This window comes from Parasteatoda tepidariorum, chromosome 4, assembly GCF_982258835.1.
Source record: "Parasteatoda tepidariorum strain Cologne lab strain chromosome 4, Ptep-v5.0, whole genome shotgun sequence".
In the NCBI taxonomy this organism is placed as follows: domain Eukaryota; kingdom Metazoa; phylum Arthropoda; class Arachnida; order Araneae; family Theridiidae; genus Parasteatoda; species Parasteatoda tepidariorum.
The window spans coordinates 38,290,879-38,300,158 of record NC_141758.1 but is presented as its reverse complement, the minus strand read 5'-3'; positions in this window follow the sequence as shown (position 1 = coordinate 38,300,158).

The window sequence follows — 9,280 nt, the reverse complement described above, 5'->3', positions numbered from 1 at the left end:
GATCCGCTTACCACTGAGGATATTTCACGTCAGCACTGTGGTCGGTAAAAACCGGGTGTGGAATTCATATCACTCAGCCATCACTGGGATTCGAACTAGGTGCACCTCATTCGGAGGAGAATGCTCTATCACTTGAGTCCAACTTTATTGAGTAATAACTCTGCGGCAGGTACCAATTTTCCAATTTTATTGATTGGTACCAATTTTATTGATTTACTTAAATTTAATCACCTTCAAAATGTAAATGGTAATTCAATCGTAATTTTTGTAGAAAAAAAGAGAAATAAACCGTTTTTCCTCTAAACCTGCAATGAATGCAGAAACAACCACGAGGGTTAGTGAGCAAAATGAACAGGTAGCGGAGCCTTCCAGTTCTTTAAATAATTATTAAATTACTAGTTATTAACATGCATACTTAAAAAAATACGAAAAACATTTTTCAGTATTAAGAAATAATAATTAAAAACTGCCATCAACTGGAATAGAGCCCCCGATCTCACAGTTTTGTGTTAGATTTCATAATCATCAGCCCCAAATGTACAAACCTGCCTTGCGGATATTTTTTAAAATTTTTTTTTAAATTCAATAAATTAAGTCATTTGGATACTTAACATTCTTGAAAAATGCTTTCCAAATTGATCAGTTCATTTAGAAGTAAACCATAATTCGGCTTATCTTATTCATTTTCAGCTTATGTATATACACCAAAAATTATTCAAAACTAGATTAGATATAACTCAAGGACTGCAAACTTAACTGTCGGATATAAAACCTTATTTAAGATTGAAAATGGTAAAACGAGGAAAAATCTACATTCCTCGAATTAAATATTTTAAAAATAGTCTGTTTTTAGGTTATAATATTCGTAATTACCTTAATAAACTTTAATCGTAATGTCGGGGTTCCGCCGATGGAAGACATTTAATATATACACATTAACGCTTTATATCAATTAGCAATTAGTTTTAGAATTACAATTATAGAATAATTATTATAAGATTATTATAGAATTAATAGTTATTATAGAGTGAAAGGTTTTAAAAGACAAATATTTGTTAATGTTTAATATTTAATCTATGAAAAAGTATAACACATATTGAAATCTAACGAATAGCCCCTGATAAATTTCGTGACAAAAAAAGGAAAAAAAATTGAAGCTTGATTGATTTCCGGATTTTAGAAATACCTTCTAGTTTTACTATTCAATCAAATTGGTTTCGATGTCGTTCATCCCACCTGTCTCACTAGTGATTCAGCATATATTGATATCATTTTTGTTTCGTTCTTACTTAATATTAATTTGCTTGCGACAATTATTTTTTTACGTATTAATTGTTTAAATATTAATTGATTTTTAAATTGACAATTTCAATCATCTCTTAGGTATTTAAAACTGCAGCATATCACATGAAAATATTAAGTATATATCATTTTTACAATAAAGTAAAATGAAAAAGAATTCTGATCCTTAGGAACAGATATTAAATAGTCTCATGATCGAATGATGGAGCATAATTACCTTTTAAACAAATCAAATTTTTTTTTTTACCTTTTAAACTAAAAATTTGCTTATTTTTATATAACTTATTAATACTCAAATTATTCAAAAGATGATATGACAACGAAGTTTTTTTTTTTTTATTCAGTCATTTATTTACATTTTTTCCACTTCTTTATTTATTTTTATTTCATTAAATTCAATGCACACGGTTAAAATAAAAACAAAGCTGTCAAATTTTTATATATAGTTTCGATTTATAACTTTAAGAAATTGCTTCGACTTTGATTAGGAAATTTAAAAGCCTTATTAATGAAAAAATTGAGAAGCCTTATTAACTTTAAACACATAATAACAACAAAAAGGAGTTAAAAGTAGAATGATCAATAAACAATAAAATCGTCAGCTAACTAAATTAATTAATTTTGTGTACGAACTATAATATTACAAATTAAGCATATTTCATATTTAGGGGAAACATGGAAAATTTGATAATACAGGAGTTTTAGACAATTTTTTTCTCATGTTGTAACATTTTTTTAGCTGATGATCATTTGATTTCAATGCTTTATTAAACAAAATCATATGTTGTTTCTGTCTATTAGCAGTAAGTAAAATTAAAATTAAATTACATTTGTTATATCAATTTTATCCGGAACAGACCAAATCAAGAGTTTTGGCAAACAGGCCAGTCAAAGAGGGAATTGAATAGTGGCCCGCCATTTAAATAAATAAACAAAACAAAAAAAATCTCAATGTATATATAAAAAACTGCTCAAATCTTTCACGTTTTGATTGATTTACCGAAATTGATTTAATAGAAACATTTGCTTACCTCCATGTGAAAGATTTATGTCTTCTTAATATCCTACAAAAAGTTGATATAGAAATTCCTATTTCATTCTCTTACGATTGATTTGAAAAATAACAGAATTAAATCAACTACAATAATTAAATAAAGTAAACAATTATGCTAGTTGAAACATTTAGGATGATTAAAGGAAAGAAAAGCTTTTATAATAAATTAGAAAAAATACCTTCTAAATTTTGTAAGAGAGAAAAATGCGAATTGAACGAGTCCCAATTTAAGGACAGTATGGAAATCTCAAGACAGATTCTAACAAGACCTATCTACAGCCCTATCTACAGCCCTAGAAATGTTTTCTTCTTAGAAATTTATGACCAGAAATCAAACAAAAGGGTGTTTCTGTGGATATCTGATATTTCCGAAGTTAGGAGAAAAGAGCCCCTAGGCAATATCAAGAAGCTAAAAACGTATTCTCACAGTGTAAAGTGAGGAGGCTATTTAACAACTCTGTGGGTGGTAGCTACGAAAGTGGGGATATTTTCATCAGTAGAAAAAGCGTTTTATTGTTCTTTTGGTTAGAAAAGTGAAGAATAACAATTATTTTATGTTTGTAAGCACTTCGATTAGATTTTGAAAAGCATCCAACTATGTAAAGAAGAAAAAATAATCTGAATAAATCTCTGAATAAAACTTTAAAAAAAGAAGAAAAAAGTGGGATCTGGTGGCCCTCTTGAGTTATAAATAATAAATGAGTTAGATTTAAAAAAAAAAAAAAAAAAAAATTAATGCAATGAGATTTTAGACTTTTCGGGGGCCCCATCAGAACTCGGGGCCCTGGGCCAGGGCCCAATGAGCCCATCCTTAAAAATGGCTCTGGTTCAAAATTACAAGGCTACGGAGTTAAACTTTAGTAGTCGTAAACCCGAAAATTAGGTCAGCTGTTCAACGACGGATAGAATAAAATAAAATAGCAAGATATACAAATTTTTATATTATTTTGTGGAAGTTAATTTTAAATTGTAAAATACAAAATTTGAATAAAATTGATTGAATAATTAAAGATAAATGAAATTTAAACAAACCGACGTTTTTAAAATTTGAACTCAGAAACTAATCGATCGATTGCTCTGAAAGTTTGTGTTTTGAAATTAAAAGGATGTAAAAATATGTAGAACATGCAATTCAAATAATTCAATATATTTTATCATTATTTAATAAACTAGTAAAAAGTAACAAATAATTATTTAAAATTATTTTTGCTTAAAAATTTGTGCATAATTTTTTTTCTTCTTTTTTTTTGTAATTTAATGTATACATTTTTCAATACACTCAAGAAGTTCTCGAGATAATGCGCAATAATCGAAGTATGAAGTTAAAATTAAAGGACCCAAACTTTCCATCTCTCTTTTTGACATAACTTTGGTCACTATCATCTTCCAGATTGCGGCTGTTTCCGCATTTTGAAAATTAAAAACCTAAAACTAAACTTTTGACAAACTTGCATGTTTATCCTGAACAAAATGCGCTTTAGTGCTCTTTTTCGAAAAAATATGGTATTGACTCTTTATACGTGAATATACGATTAAATCAAAAGTTAATCAAGGTATTCCCTTTTTCCATTTCATACACTGTACATAAAATAAGTCAATGAGAATCTATTATGTTGATTAATATATATTTTAAGATATTGAATACGGACAGTTTAATTGTTTCTCTGAATCAATCAACAATCTTTTTACTACTAAGAAAATGATAAAAAAAAAAAAATAATAAATTAAATCTGCCAAAAAAATTAAAATAAATTACAAATATTTTGTTAATGTTTGTTTTTCTTTTTTTCCCGACTGCTTATTTAATGCGTTGATTAAAATATAAACCTTGAATCCGAATAAGTAAATGATTTTCCTCATTTAAAAGTATTAAAAAAATGAAAAAATTAAAACTGAATTTTTTTAATTTTATTTTTTTACTTTCATTTTGCTTGAAAATTTCACAAAGCAATTATGTGATCCCATAAACCATTAATAAACATGTTACATAAAAAAGAATTTGTAAAGAGGACCTGCCTCTCTCTCTCTGTCCCTCAGGCTTTTGTCAGTTATTCTCCCAGTAAAGAGGTGTGATTATCTATCCCCTCCTCAGTTCTCGAGAAAAAAGAATAGCAGTTTGAAAGATAAGTTTCCAAGAAAATCAAGATGCGTTTGAGGGGAAAGGATTTCTATTGGTCTTCGAAAAGTCTTCAATTTCAACCATGTCTAATCGCATCCGGACTCTAGTTGTATGAGCAAAGTTAGGAGTAGTGCAGTGAAACTACAATTACATAGAATTTACAATATATTTTACTAAATTTTGTTACTAATTCTTAAAAAAAAATAAATAAAAAGTCAACTGCAAAAATTTTTATTAGGCATTTGTAAATGAATTTTTGACATTTTTTAGAAAAAAAAATGTGACCAGACTATTTTCCCGACGAGACTTTAAATTTTTCCCGATGGGGGGGCTGGCCATGCCCGACGGGGGTGCTCCAGCCCCCCTACTGGCGCCGCCCTTGCCCAAATGCATCCCTTTCTTCCGAGGGAAGACGCGGATAAATAGGGGAAAGCCGAGGGAAATTCCATACTAACATTCCTACGGATAACGATACGTAGGAAGTCCTTCGGAAACATCGCCTACGGATATTCCTCCACCGGTCATCCGTTAGAAATCAATCCAATGGATTTTTCTCCCTGGTTATTCCGTAGGAGCATCATAATTACTTATGTCTGTGCGTGCAACCGGCTGAGCAATTGCGCATGCGCTAGATGTGCTTGACTAGAATTTAATTCTCACCAAAGAATTTTTGAAAAGTAACCCAGCTGAAGAAATTGCGCGGAGGTATACATAGTTTGTTGCTTACAGGTGTAATCAAGTGTAGCTATGTTGACTGTTCTAATTTTGAGCTCTTCATTTATGATTCAGTAAATAAAGTAAGTTAATCGTTTTGAATAATTATTTTCAGTTTATAATATTGTATCTATGTATTTTAAACGTTTACCACATTTTATAATTCTAATTATATGTGTTAAAGTAGTTAATGATTTCCACGTTACTGAGTTAGGCCTAGTAACATACTTGTTCTCCGATTTTATCTTTGATATAATAAGAAATGTCTGTTAATAAAAAGAGTATTATTTTAAAGATACGATAGTTTATTATTTTGTATATAAAAACTATATTCAATAAAAAAATTTCTAAACTGTTTAATTCTTTTATGTGTGTAGAAAAGGTAAAATATAATAAAAGGTAGGTGTCAATGAACCATCATTTACAATTAAAAGGTTTTCAATTGTAAATGATGGTACATTGACAATTACTTTTCTTTAAATTATATAACCGTATGTCGTAATGTGGTAATTGTAGACTTGTATATTACATTGAATTAAATTTAAGTTAATATAAAATAGCACTGTAATAAATCTATCAAATGTTATCTGATACATTTATTGTTTCATTAATGGTGTAGTTTTTACTAAATGATGTATTTAGCGACATATTTTCAACTGAATCTACTTGTGCAAAGTGCCAGTAAAGTTAAGATTTAATAATTATTTATATTTTTCATCAATAATTGATAAAATACCAGAATGCATATAAGTACAGTAAGATTTCCTAAGCAGAGGTTGTGCAAGCATTACCTTTAACTGTGGAGAAGTGATCAAGTTTAGCGATTATCTGTGATGCAGGATGGCTCAGTGGGGCTTTAGTGAGGGAACTTGTTTATTATTTTGATATCAAGTATTTCCTTCTATTGCCCCTTCTAAGCCGCATCGTTTGATTTCCACAAACAACTTGGAGTTTTTGGGAATCTATTAATGTAGATGTATTAGTAAGTATAATTATATGTATTAGTAGCCTAAGGGAAAGCCATTAGATTCAAATCTACCTCAGCACTTCCTAAAGAGAGTACCCGAGGAAAGTATGCGACCTTGAAACTTCCTCAGTTCTTCCTTAGGAGACTGCCCGGGGAAAGCCATCGGAAAGTATGAGACCTTGAAACTTCCTCATCATTCTTCCTCGGCTCCTCCTATGGAGTGACTTACGGGAAGCCCGCCGGAGGAACTGAGGAATTGAAAGGTGCGGACATTTTGCATTACTGAGGAGCTCCGCGGGTGGAATTCGGGAAAAGTCGGGAGCTCCGGGGGAGGTTGAGCGATTCCTCCGTGGGAGCTACTACGGAAGAATTTTTGCTATATGGGATGTAATAAATATTTCGGACATTCACCAAAGCGACTATGTGATTGTCAACGTTCACCGGTGAAAGTCAACAACCACCGATTTCAGTCATTCACAGAAACATGCACATCATTTGCATAATAACCTCATCAGGACGTTTGTTTCATACTTAGCCTAAATAGCATCCGGCATTATATACAATGCCTAGAACATTTGTGAAATATAAATCATTTCATACTTTGCCGGCTAGTTTTAGGCATTATATATAATGCCGGAATTCATACTTTGCCGGTAACATATATATACGTTACGGTGAAACACCGAAATTTGGAGAATGTCGGCATTCACCGGTGAATGTCAACATTCACGTAGTCGCCTGGTGTATGTCCGAAATATTTGCTAAATACTAATATTTCTGACTCTCTCCGGTGAATGTCAACAATCACATAGTCGCTTTGGCGAAATATTTGTTATATCCAGGGTATACCGGGCAGTGGCACTTAACCTTAAAAAAACATCAGTGTAGGGTTAAAATATCGAATAAATGTAATTATATCCACGAATAAATTCATATCAAATCGAATGTAATAAATATTTCGGACATTCACCAAAGCACATCTGTGATTGTAGACATACACCGGTGAGGGTCCGAATGTACAAGAATATAATGAAATATTCGATCTTTCACCGACGTATTTGGTGTTTGTCGACATTCACCGGTGAAAGTCAACAACCACCGATTTCGATCTTTCGCCGATATATATATATATATTAATGAATGTGTGTGTGTGTCCTTTATAGACTCCTAAACCATCCGACAGAACGGGATGAATTTTGCCATACAGATACTTGAAAGCACGAAGAAGGTCACTGTCAACATTAGAACATTCTTCGACAAATCGTTCCTGCAAGATGAGCGAAAAACGAAATGGAATTTTCTGATTGGTTATGCGTTTGCCATTGTTTTAAATTTAGCGATTCAGTTATCACATAATTTAAAGATAACATCAGATGATAATTGCTAGCATACTGTTTGAAGATAAAATAGTTTATTGCACGTACTTAAATATTTAATTATTTTATTTTCGCTATGTCAGATGAGTTCAATGAACATTACGAAGTAACATCCGTTATTTACGGCATTAAATTTATACTTTGTCTGATGCTACGCGATTTTATTTATATTAATTCTTTTAAGAGTCTTTCTAAAAAAATACTTATTTGAAATTAACGGTAATGAAATAGAAAAAAAAATTGTTTATTAATATGAGAAATCGAAAATTAATAAGAAAGTGGTACTAATTCGTTTAAGATAAACATAAAAACTCGACGCTAATGAGGCCTAATTAATTAAGGTAATATATGCATATTGAAATAAGCTACGTACTAACTAGAAATGGAGTATTTATTTGTCTAGAACAGGGGTTTCCAACTTACATGAGGCCGGGGGCCACAATTAAAAACGCAAATCAAATGGCGGGCCACAACTTTGTCAAAATTTTATGTAAGACTCTTTTATGTTTGAAGGAACATTAAATATTACTGTCAGATTTTTACCAAGTTGTATAAAACAAAAGTATTAAATTAGAAATTAAAATAAAAAGTTGATTTTTAAAAATATCTAATTGTTATTAGTAATATTTAAAAAAATATTAAATAAGTAATAAAAATTCGGGCTACAATAACTTTAATGTGCACCTATGTATTGAACAATATCTAATTGTTGATATAAAACTTTAAAAAAGTTAGTATTAAAAGTTGCATAGTAGCGCACAAAATGTTCAATGAGAAAATTGAGGTCTGTCTGCTGCGACCACCAGAGAACAGATATTTACATTTAAAATTTTCAAATGTGTGTGTAAATATTTTCGTCCTAAATAAGTGGTTTCAAAAAGTTAAATCGGAGAACTTCTTCGAGAAAATTTCTGATACACACATGCTAAATTATATTCAGAAAATACAAAAAAATGAAATAAAAAAAGAGCAACATACACGATTATTTTTGTATTTAAATAAATATTTTCTTGGATGCAAAACCTGAGAAATAAATTTTTTTGCATCGTTGGTATGTTAAATCTCACAGAAACGAAGAAATTAGGTTTTTATTAACGAGAAAAATATTTTAAACCCATATAGATTTTTTTACGAAAATTGTCCGCAAAAAATAACAACTAATATATTTTAGTTCGCGGGCCTGATGCGGCCCCCGGGCCGCCAGTTGGAAACCCCTGGTCCAAAAAAACCATAGGAAGTCGGCTTTCTATCATTGACGATAATGATGTTTAATTAATGTTGGTAATATGTATTAATTGAAATAAAAAAAAGTAACTTCTGTACTAAAATGCAAAAATAAGGAGAAAAGCGCTTTGGGTAACCGTAAAAAATCTGTGCATATTATTATTGACACTAATTCTCAATTAATATTGATGTGTATTAATTGAAATAATATAAAATAAGCTATGTGCTAAAAAGCCTTGCCCATGGAAGAAAGATTACTGGAAAATTCGCTTAAGAAAACACTAAAATTTCGCCATTCACAGATGATGCTAAATTCATATGCATTCCTGACTACTGGTATTCGGTAATTGGCGACGAGTTTTCCGTAGTTTCAGAATATACTTTTTCCAGTGGTAGCTAAAATAGTGTATTAATATTTTAATGAATTAGAATAACTTTTTCCATCACCACTTTTAATTATTTAAACAATAAATAAAAGATCAGATAGAGAAATAGTCATGCCCCAAAATCCTTATGAAGTTGTT